This window comes from Myodes glareolus, chromosome 2, assembly GCF_982192425.1.
Source record: "Myodes glareolus chromosome 2, mMyoGla1.1, whole genome shotgun sequence".
In the NCBI taxonomy this organism is placed as follows: Eukaryota; Metazoa; Chordata; class Mammalia; order Rodentia; family Cricetidae; genus Myodes; species Myodes glareolus.
The window spans coordinates 83,185,408-83,196,136 of record NC_142027.1 but is presented as its reverse complement, the minus strand read 5'-3'; positions in this window follow the sequence as shown (position 1 = coordinate 83,196,136).

Below are 10,729 nucleotides of genomic sequence, written 5' to 3'. Positions count from 1 at the left end.
CCATTTGCATGCTTCCCCCTGCAACTGCAAAGCAGCATATGTTTTTTTCTGCTATTTGTTTTCAAAAACCTCCTGTAACACATATTCAGAGCTGCTCTGTGCAAAATGTTCCTCTCCAGCAGTCTCAGGCAGCTTAGTCCAGAATCTCAATCAGAACTTCAGTCCTCTTGAGTGCTCTGTGGGTTTTGAACCCATAACCCCTACTATGTTCTCCTTGAAATTGAGAGTGATACAGATGGTGCCTAGAAACAAAGGGATAACATTGCATAATATTGTGGAAAGAGATAATGTCACTGACTTGCTTCTTGAAGTGGTTAATTTTATGATAAATTTAGTTCAGTGCTCAGGGGTGTGGAACACTGTTTAAGAAGGTATGGTGATCTGGCATTGTCCCGTGGTTGGTAGTTTAAATCTTATTTGAAGGCAAATGTAAAACTTTTAGTATTTCTCCCATGTAGGTTGATTTAACTGAAGTAAACAACCAGAAAAAGGTGTACTGTGCCTGGGGTCTTTCTGTTAACCCTGATTGGTACTTCTTCTCCCATGCCTCACAATTCAATTTGTTTAATTGCTCTCAATTATCTTTTTTTAAAGACTTATTTTACTTATTTAATATTTATTTTTATCTTATGTGCACGGGTGTCTTCCTGCCTGTGTGTCTGTGTGAGGGTGTCAGATCCCATGGAAATGGAGTTATAGACCATTAGTGAACTGCCCGTACTGAGAATTGAACCTGAATCCTCTAAAAGAGGAGCCAGTGCTCTTAACCACTGAGCCATCTCTCCAGTTCAAGTGGCCTTAATTCTTGATGTAATCAATCCTTTAGTGCGTTCTAAGATTGATGGTATCAGGCTTGGCTTCTGGAAGGCTGACTGTCCCACCAAACCCTCTGTCTTTTACTGTTATTGAGGCTCCTTCTTGCACCATCAATGCAGAAGGAAAAGAAATATGGTTTAGAAGACGAATGACCCATTTGTGGTGGAAAGTGGCAGACACTGTACAAAGCCAGGTTCTAGTCCGTTCAGACTCTGGTTGCTCTGCCACTGTGTTCTGCCCTTTGCTGTGCTCACCAAAAAAATCACAGTGAAAGAAAACGCCATCTTGGTAAACTACTAATGACAACACATCTTTGAAATCAGGGCTTCACCTGGTAAATGTCTCTGCATCTTTTGTAGGAGGTTCCTGTGCAGGGAAGAGGACAGGGCTTCTGTTTCTCTCCAGAGTTCTAAAGCAAGTACTGAGACAGGAGTAGACAGAATGCTCTGGAGTTCTATTGGAAGACAGTAGGGGGCGCTACATACCTGTCCCTTTGAAAATCAGCCATTTACTCCTCTGATGCTCAAGGCAGACAACAAATCTGTGAACACACCAGCATCTGCCCAGCTCCCCCGAAAGAAGTCTCATAAAACAAGGTTAGAGGCCATTTAGGAGAGGACATGATTTGCATGGGAGGTCCCTCTGGCCTACTTATGGGAACTTGAGTACGCCGACCCTGGATGTTCTTTGCTGCAGCTTTGGGTCTTCAGGAACCAGCAGCATACAAATCTCCACCATAACATGGGTCCCTCTCCTTCTCACCCTCCTTTCTCTCTGCTCAGGTGACTGCTTTGAAAAGGCAGTAGGGATTAAGGAGATACTAGAAACATAAACTCTTATTTTCTATTTGAGAGCAAGCTAACCCTGTTGTGTCTCCATCCCCTCTATTACAGGATCCTGGGCTCAGTCAGCACCGAGTCAGCAAGCCTCCATGTCTGGCTCTCTTGGACAAGAAGTCACGCTTGTCTGTACTGGAAGTGGTGGTGATGTTGGATTGCATGATGCATCCTGGCACAAAGAGATTCCGGGTGGTGTACCCAAATTTGTGACAATTGGTTATTCCCGACCCTTTAGCAATACTTATTACCTAAAGATGACTGACCTCAAGCCTGAAGATGAGGCCAGTTATTACTGTTTAACATGGGACAGCAGCACAAACGCTCACACTGTGCTCCAGCTGCATGCGGAACTGAGACAAAAACATTTCCCTGACCCTCACTAGCCTACTCACACTATGGCAATGTAAGATTAAAGTGGGTGACTGTGAGGTGCAGCGTCCTTATTCTTTTTTTGTTTTGTTTTGTTTTTTTTTTTGGGGGGGGTTGTTCTTTTTTTGTTTATTCAAGTATCCGAAAACACTCTTTTCCACTTCCTCCCCTCCTCCCAATACCCTCCCGCTCCCCCCACTCCCTCTCCTCCTCCCTCACCATTCCCAAGAGCAGTCAGGGTTTCCTGTCCTGTGAGGAATCCAAGTTCCTCCCCACTCCCTCCGGGTCCAGGAAGGTGAGCATCCAAACAGGCCAGTATCCCAAAAAGGCAGTCTATGCAGACGAAACAAGACCCAGTGCCATTGTCAATGGCTTCTCAGTCTTCATTTGGACCTCGGGGGCTCAGTCAGAGAATCCGGTTTGATCAAATGCTCGTTCAGTCCCAGTCCACCTGGCCTTGGTGAGCTCTCATTCAATCAGTCCCCTTGTATCAGTGGGTGAAGGCACCCTTCGCGGTCCTGACTTCCAGTGCTCCAATGTGGGTCTCTGTCTCTATCTCCATCCATCGTCGGATGAAGGTTCCCTCTGATTCTGCCTTCCTTGCTCACGTTCTCCCTCCCTCTGCTTCTCATTTGGACCCAGGGTGTGAAGTCCAGTGTTCCAATATGTGTCTCTGTCTCTATCTCCATCCATCGCCATATGAAGGTTCTGTGCTGACATGCAAAATATTCGTCAGTATGGTTATGGGCCAAGGCCAGTTCAGGCACCCTCTCCTCTGCTGCCCAGAGTACAATCTGGGGACCTCTCCTTGGGCCTGGGAACCCCTCCAGAATCAAGTCTCTTGCAAACGCTAAAATGGCTCACTTAGTTGAGGTATAAACTTCCCTGCTCCCAGAACCATCCTTCCTCCCTCCCCCCTCCCATTCCTCCAAGCCATCCCCAATTTTCCCCTTCTCCCCTCTCCCTAACCATCTTCCCCAACTTCCACCCCCACCCCCTATGCATCCGAGTTTGCCTGGCAATCTTGCCTAGTTCTAATATCCAGGAGGATAACTATATGATTTTCTTCAGGTTCACCTTCTTATTTAGCCAATACCAAGCTGTTTTCAATGCTGTAGCTCTGTAATAGAGTCTGTAATAGAGTTTGAAGTCAGGGATGGTAATGCCTCCAGAAGTTCCTTTATTGTATAAGATTGTTTTGGCTATCCTGGTTTTTTTGTTTTGCCATATAAACTTGATTATTGTTCTCTCAAGGTCTGTGAAGAAGTTTGATGGGATTTTGATGGGGATTGCATTGAATCTATAGATGGCTTTTGACCGACCTCAAACCTGAAGATGAGGCCAGTTATTACTGTTCAACATGGGACATCAGCACAAATGCTCACACTGTGCTCCAGCTGCATGGGGAACTGAGACAAAACATTTCTCTGACCCTCCCTAGCCTATTCACACTATGGCAATCTAAGATTAAAGTGGGTGACTGTGAGGTGCAGCGTCCTTATTCTTTTATCTGATTCTCAGAGAACAGATCAACCTTATGTGTTAGTGACATTTGCCAATCTTCATATAGCTGGCTCATAACATTTTACTGAGATGTACTTTGCAAGTGACCAACTATTGCCAAGTGTGCAGTAAAATTTGTTTTATAGTTCTAGAGTGACACAAATTTCACATAACGTAAGTTTAGAATACAATGACCTGAAAAGAAACAATTATTAATTAGAGGGATAGGAGAGTAGTACAATCTTGACTTGTAATTATACTTTCCTTTTTTGAGTTTTTTTTTTAAATCACTTTTGATAATTTTAGGAAAATGTATTCTAGTTTGTTGTTTTGGACACTTATCAGACAGTACAATTTTGTACTATCTGGTCATTATTATCTTTAACTTGAACTCAAGGATAGACTACTAGAAGCCCAACCTTTAACAGGCTTTGAGGCATTTGGTTTAAACCTGTTGTATTTATAAGCATTTTATTAAATTAGCAGCCCACAATTTTTAATAAAATAAAGTTCTAACCTTTGGGGACAGATAATCAGAACCAGAATTTCTAGGAAATACTGTGACTATTTTGTTGCATTTTTTTTCTTTTCAACGTGATTGGATAAATTTACAGCTATGAGAACAATGTATGCTGAGCCACATTTTTATATTTCACATTCAAATTTCAAGCCTTCCTATGAGCATGTATTTCCAAGGATCATGCATAGATAACTAGAACATGAATATTCTCATTCTCTGGAGGAAATGCTGCACTCCTTTGCTGAGTGGTTCTGCCAGTTAGCAATTCTGTAAAAAAATGAGATTTATAATTTCTCGATGTTATTCTTGCCCTAACTGCTGTCTGCCATTTTGACTTAATCTTTACTGCAAGTGAAATGCCATCTCATTGTATATTCAGCTGTATTCAATAGATTAATGGGAATGACATTCTCTTAATCACTATACTATATCTAATCCGTTATGAACAAATCACAGTATGAGTTCATCCATGAATCATTGACTCCAGGACTGACTTGTTATTGCTGATGACACTGAGTATGTCTTCGGTTGAACAAAGCAGGTCAGGACAACTGTTTCAGACCATAAATTGTTGCAATGAGACCATTTATCCAAGCATGATCAGAAGAAAAGGCACTTCGGTGTAGTCTGGGTGTTTTGAGAGCTGAGGTCTTACTAATGTTCACATAGCCCTCAGTTTTCCTTTTGAACTGGTCACTCAGCAGGGGCATAAAACTAGGTGGAAATGTGTTGCCTGAGACTTCAGTATCTTTGTCTTCCCTGGGAGGAAAACCTTTTTTTTCTCTCATAATTCCTAGGTTTTCTTTTAACTCCTTAAAACTTTTCTTTTTTAATTGATTTTTATTGAGCTCTACATTTTTCTCTGCTTCCCTCCCTGCCTCTCACCTCCCCTTCAACCCTGTCCCAAGGTCCCGATGCTCCCGATTTACTCAGGAGATCTTGTCCTTTTCTCCTTCCCATGTACATTATATCAATGTATGTCTCTCTTATTGTCTAGGTTCTCTGGGATTGTGATTTGTTGGCCTTTTTTTTTTGTTTTATGTTGAAAAACCACTCATGAGTGAGTACATATGATAATTGTCTTTCTGCATCTGGGTTACCTCACTCAAAATGATGTTTTCTAGCCTCATCCATTTTCCTGCAAACATCAAGATGTAATTATTTTTTTCTGCTGTGTAATATTGCATTGTGTAAATGTACCACGTTTTTCTTACCCATTCTTTGGTCGAGGGTCATTTAGGCTGTTTTCATGTTCTTGCTATGACAAAAATGCTGTTATGAACATAGTTGAGCACATGTCCTTGTGGCACAATTGAGCACCCTTTTGATATATACCCAAATGTGGTATTGCTGGGTCTTGAGGAAAGTTGTTTCCTAATTTTCTGGAAAATTGCCACACTGATATCCAAAGGCGCTGTACCACCTTGCACTACAACCAACAATGCAGGAGTGTTTCCTTTCCCTCACAACCTCTCCAATATAAGTTGTCATCAGGGTTTTTGATCTTGACCATTTTAAAAGGTGTAAGATGGAATCTCAGAGTTGTTTTGATTTTGATTTGCACTTCTCTGATGACTAAGGATGTTTACCATTTCCTTAAGTGTCTTCCAGTCATTTTAGATTGTTCTGCTGAGCGTTCTCTATATAGGTCTGTACTACATTTTTTATTGGATTATGTGTTCTTTTAATGATGAATTTCTTGAGTTCTTTGTATATTTTGGAGATCAGACCTCTGTCTGATGTGGGGTTGGTGAAAATTTTCCCCATTCTGTAGGCTGTAATTTTTTTCCTTTTTGACTGTGTTGCTTTACAAAAGCTTTCAGTTTCAGGAGGTCCCATTTATTAATTGTTTTTCTCAGTATCTATGCTACTGGGGTTATATTTAATAAATGGTCTCCTGTGCCAATGTGTTCAAGTGTACTTCCTGAGAGAAAAATCTTGACTGATCTTTTGTCTTCTGGCCTGTCTCCTACATTCACTTTGACATCTTTATTAATAACACAGATCATGAGCACATGTACAGCCAAAGCCACCTGGCAAGGAAGCCGTTAGAAAAAACAATACACAAATTAAACTTCTTCAACTACAATGAGATGAATGCAGAAACATCTAGAAATACTGGATATTGGTAGATACGATGTCCTAATGTTGCACGCAAATAAAAGGTGTGCTTATTGAATAGACCAATATAGTAAATGTATTTCAAAAATATAAAAATGGGGCAGAATCCCGGCAATGAAGGAGCACAGACATTCCCCAATCCCCTTGACTCCCTGATCATTCTGCAGTGGCTGTTCCACCCTGCTAAGCCTTCTCTCCTCCTATCCCATCCCAGCTTTCACCCAGGAACTCCTTCCCTTATTCCTCCCTTCCTCAGGGCCATAAATTCCCCCAACTCAACCTGCTTGGGTGCTGGAACAGGCTGGTAAGTGCAACCCCACAGGAGGGAGTTCCTGTGCTTCAATAGACTGCCTGCAGCAAGGTAGGCCTTTTGTCAGCAAGATTGCTGGCCAGCAAGGGGCACTGATCCTGTAGCAGAAGATCCCTCAGAGCAGTAAGTGTGCTCCTGACCCATGGCAGAAGCCCGGCAATGGAGGAGCACAGACATTCCCCAACCCCCTTGACTCCCTGGTCATTCGACAGGAATTGTTCCACCCTGCTAAGCCCTCTCTCCTCCTATCCAATCCCAGCTTTCACCCAGAAACCCCTTCCCTTATTCCTCCCTTCCTTGGGCCATAAAATCTCCCAGATCAGCCTGCTTGGGTGCTGGGACAGGGTGGTAAGTGCAACCCGGCACTAGGGAGTTCCTGTGCTTCAATACCCTGCCTGCAGCAAGAAAGGCCTTTTGTCTGTGAGGTCCCTGGCCAACAAGGGAACCTGACACTGCACAATAAGATCCATTAGAGAGCATTTGAAGGAAGAGTTGGGCAGGTTCCAAGGCAAGAATTCCTCCAACAATCTGAAAAACAACATGAAAACACCAGATCCCAGTGACCCTACAACAGAAGTACTTGAATACCCTAATCCAGATGAAGTGGGAAAAAGTGCCATTATGAAAGTGGTAGAGTCCCTTAAATGAGATATGAATAACTCCCTTAAAGAAATGGAAGAGAAGTATAACAGAAAGTTTGAGGAAATGAATATATCCGTAAAAGATACCCTGGGAAACCAAGAAAAAACAATCAAACAGGTAATGGAAACAGTTCAAGAATTGAAAACTGAAATGGAAGCAATGAAGAAAACACAAACCGAGGGCTGGCTGGATATGGAAAATCTAGGTAATTGAACAGAGACTACAGAAACAAATATAATCAATAAAATACAAGAGATAGAAGAACAGATCTCAGATTCTGAAGACATCATAGAGAAAGTAAACGCTTGGATCAAAGAAAACAGCAAATCCAACAAATTCTCCCAACAAACCATTCGAGAAAACTGGGACACGATTAAAAAGACCAAACCTAAGAATAATATGAGTAGAAGAAAGAGAAGAATTGCGGATCAAAGGCCCAGAAAATATATTCAACAAAAATTATAGAAGAAAACTTTCTCAACCTAAAGAACAATATTACTATGAAGTTTCAAGAAGCATACAGAACACCGAATAGACTAGATAAAAAAAAAATCCCCTCGCCATATAATAATCAAAACACAAAATATTCAGATTAAAGAAAGAATATTAAGAGCTGCAAAGGAAAAAGGTTAAGAGCTGCAAAGGAAAAAGGTCAAGTGACTTATAAAGGTAAACCTATCAGACATACACCAGACTTCTCTATGGAAACCATGAAAGCCAGAAGGTCCTGTATAGAGGTTCTGCAGAAAGCAAGAGACCATGGACACAAGCCCAGACTACTATACCTAGGCAAGCTATTGTTCACTATCAATGGAGAAAACAAAATATTCCAGGATAAGAAAAAATTTAAACAGTATATAGCCGCAAATCCAGCCTTACAGAAAGTAATAGAAGGAAAATCACAACCCAAGGAACCCAACATTGCCAACACTGCCTACAATAACTCAGACATCTAGCGACCCTTCATATACACACCTCAAAGGAGGAAAAAACACAAACTCTACATCCCCAAAAAATAAAAAAGTAAGAAAAAATAACCAGAGTGAACAACCACTGGTCATTATTATCACTTAATATCAATGGAATTAATTCACCTATAAAAAGGCACAGACTAATAGACTGAATTCGAAAACAGGATCCAACATTCTGCTGTTTACAAGAAACACACCTCAACCACAAAGACAGACATCTACTCAGAGTAAAGGGTTGGGGAAAGATTTTTCAAGCAAACAGAACTAAGAAACAAGTGGGTGTGGCCATTTTAATTTCTAACAAAATTTACTTCAAATTAAAATGAATAAGAAGAGATGGAGATGGACATTTTGCACTTATAACAGGAAAGATTCATGAGGAGGAAGTCTCAAACCTGAATATCTATGCCCTTAATATAAAGGTACCCACTTATGTAAAAGAAACACTTCTAGAACTCAAGGCAGTCATTAAACCACAAACTTCAACACACCTCTCTCACCAATGGGCAGGTCAATCAGACAGAAACGTAACAGAGAAATAAGATAATTAATAGTGGTAATGAATCAAATGGACTTACCAGACATCTATGGAAAATTCTACCCAATTATGAAAAAATATACCTTCCTCTCTGAAGCTCATGGAATCTTCTCAAAAATTGACCACATACTTGGTAACAAAGCAAACTTCCACAGATACAAAAGAATATTAGTAACCACCAGTCTCTTGTCAGATTACCATAGAATAAAGTTAGAATTCAACAACAATTCTAACCCCAGAAAGCCTATAAACTCATGGAAGCTGAACAGTCAACTACTGAATCACCCCTGGGTCAAGGAAGAAATAAAGAAAGAAATTAAAGTCTTCCTTGAATTTAATGAAAATAAAGACACAGCATACTCAAAACTATGGGACACAATGAAAGCAGTGCTAAGAGGAAAGTTCATAGCACTAAGTGCCCAATTAAAGAAAACAGAGAGAGCATACATTGGAGACTTAACAGCACACATGAAACCTCTAGAAAAAAAAGAAGTAGACTCACCCAGGAGAAGTAGAAGACTGGAAGTATTCAAACTGAGGGCTGAAATCAACAAAATAGAAACACAGAAAACAATCCAAAGAATCAATAAAACAAAAAGCTGATTCTTGGAGAAAATCAACAAGACTGACAGACGCCTAGCCAAACTAATCAAACGGCAGAGAGAGAACACGCAAATTAATAAGATTAGAAATGAAAAGTGGGACATAACAACAGACACAGAGGAAATTCAGAGAATCATTAGATCTTACTACAAAAGCCTGTATGTCACAAAATTGGAAAATGTGGAAGAAATGGACACTTTTTTAGATAAATACAATTTACCAAAATTAAGTCAAGACCAGGTGAGAAGTTTAAATAGACCTGTAAGGCACAAGGAAATGGAAGCTGTCTGTCATCAGAAACCTCCCAACCAAAAAAAAAAAAATCCAGGACCAAATGGATTCAATGCAGAATTCTCCCAGAACTTCCAAGAAGAACTAATACCTCTACTCCTTAATGTATTTCACAATATAGAAACAGAAGAGTAATTGCCAAATTCTTTTTATGAAGCTACAGTTACCCTGATATCAAAACCACACAAAGACACAACCAAGAAAGAGAATTACAGGACAATCTCACTCATGAACATTGACGCAAAAATTCTCAATAAAATACTGGCAAACCGAATCCAAGAACACATTAGAAAAATTATCCATTATGATTAAGTGGGCTTCATCCCAGAGATGCAGGGCTGGTTCAACATATGCAAATCTATCAATATAATCCATCATATAAATAAACTGATGGAAAAAAACATGTGATCATTTCATTAGATGCTGAAAAAGCATTTGACAAAACTCAACACCCCTTTATGATAAAAGTGTTGGAGAGATTAGGGATAGATACAAGGATCCTACCTAAATATAATAAAAGCTAATTACAGCAAGCCTACAGCTAACATCAAATTAAATGGAGAGAAACTCAAAGCCATTCCACTAAAATCAGAAACACGACAAGGTTGTCCACTCTCTCCATACCTCTTCAATATAGTGCTTGAAGTTTCAGCAATAGCAATAAAACAACATAAGGGGATGAAGGGGATTTGAATTTGAAAGGAAGAAGTTAAACCTTCATTATTTGCAGATGATATGATAGTGTACATTAGCGACCCCAAAAACTCTACCAAAGAACTCCTACAGCTGATAAACACCTTTAGTAATGTGACAGGATACAAGATCAACTCCAAAACATCAGTTGCCCTCCGATACAAAAAGGATAAAAAACAGAGAGGGAAATAAGAGAAACATCACCTTTTATGATAGCCACAAATAGTATAAAATATCTTGGGCTAACTCTAATCAAGGAAGTAAAAGACCTATTTGACAAGAACTTTAAGTCTTTGAAGAAAGAGATTGAAGAGGATACCAGAAAATGGAAGAATCTCCCTTGCTCTTGGATTGGGAGGATCAATGCAGTAAAAATGGCAATTCTACCAAAGCAATCTGTAGATTCAATGCAATTCCCATCAAAATCCCATCAAAAATCTTTATGGACCTTGAGAGAACAATAATCAAGTTTATATGACAAAACAAAAAACCCAGGATATCTAAAACAATCTT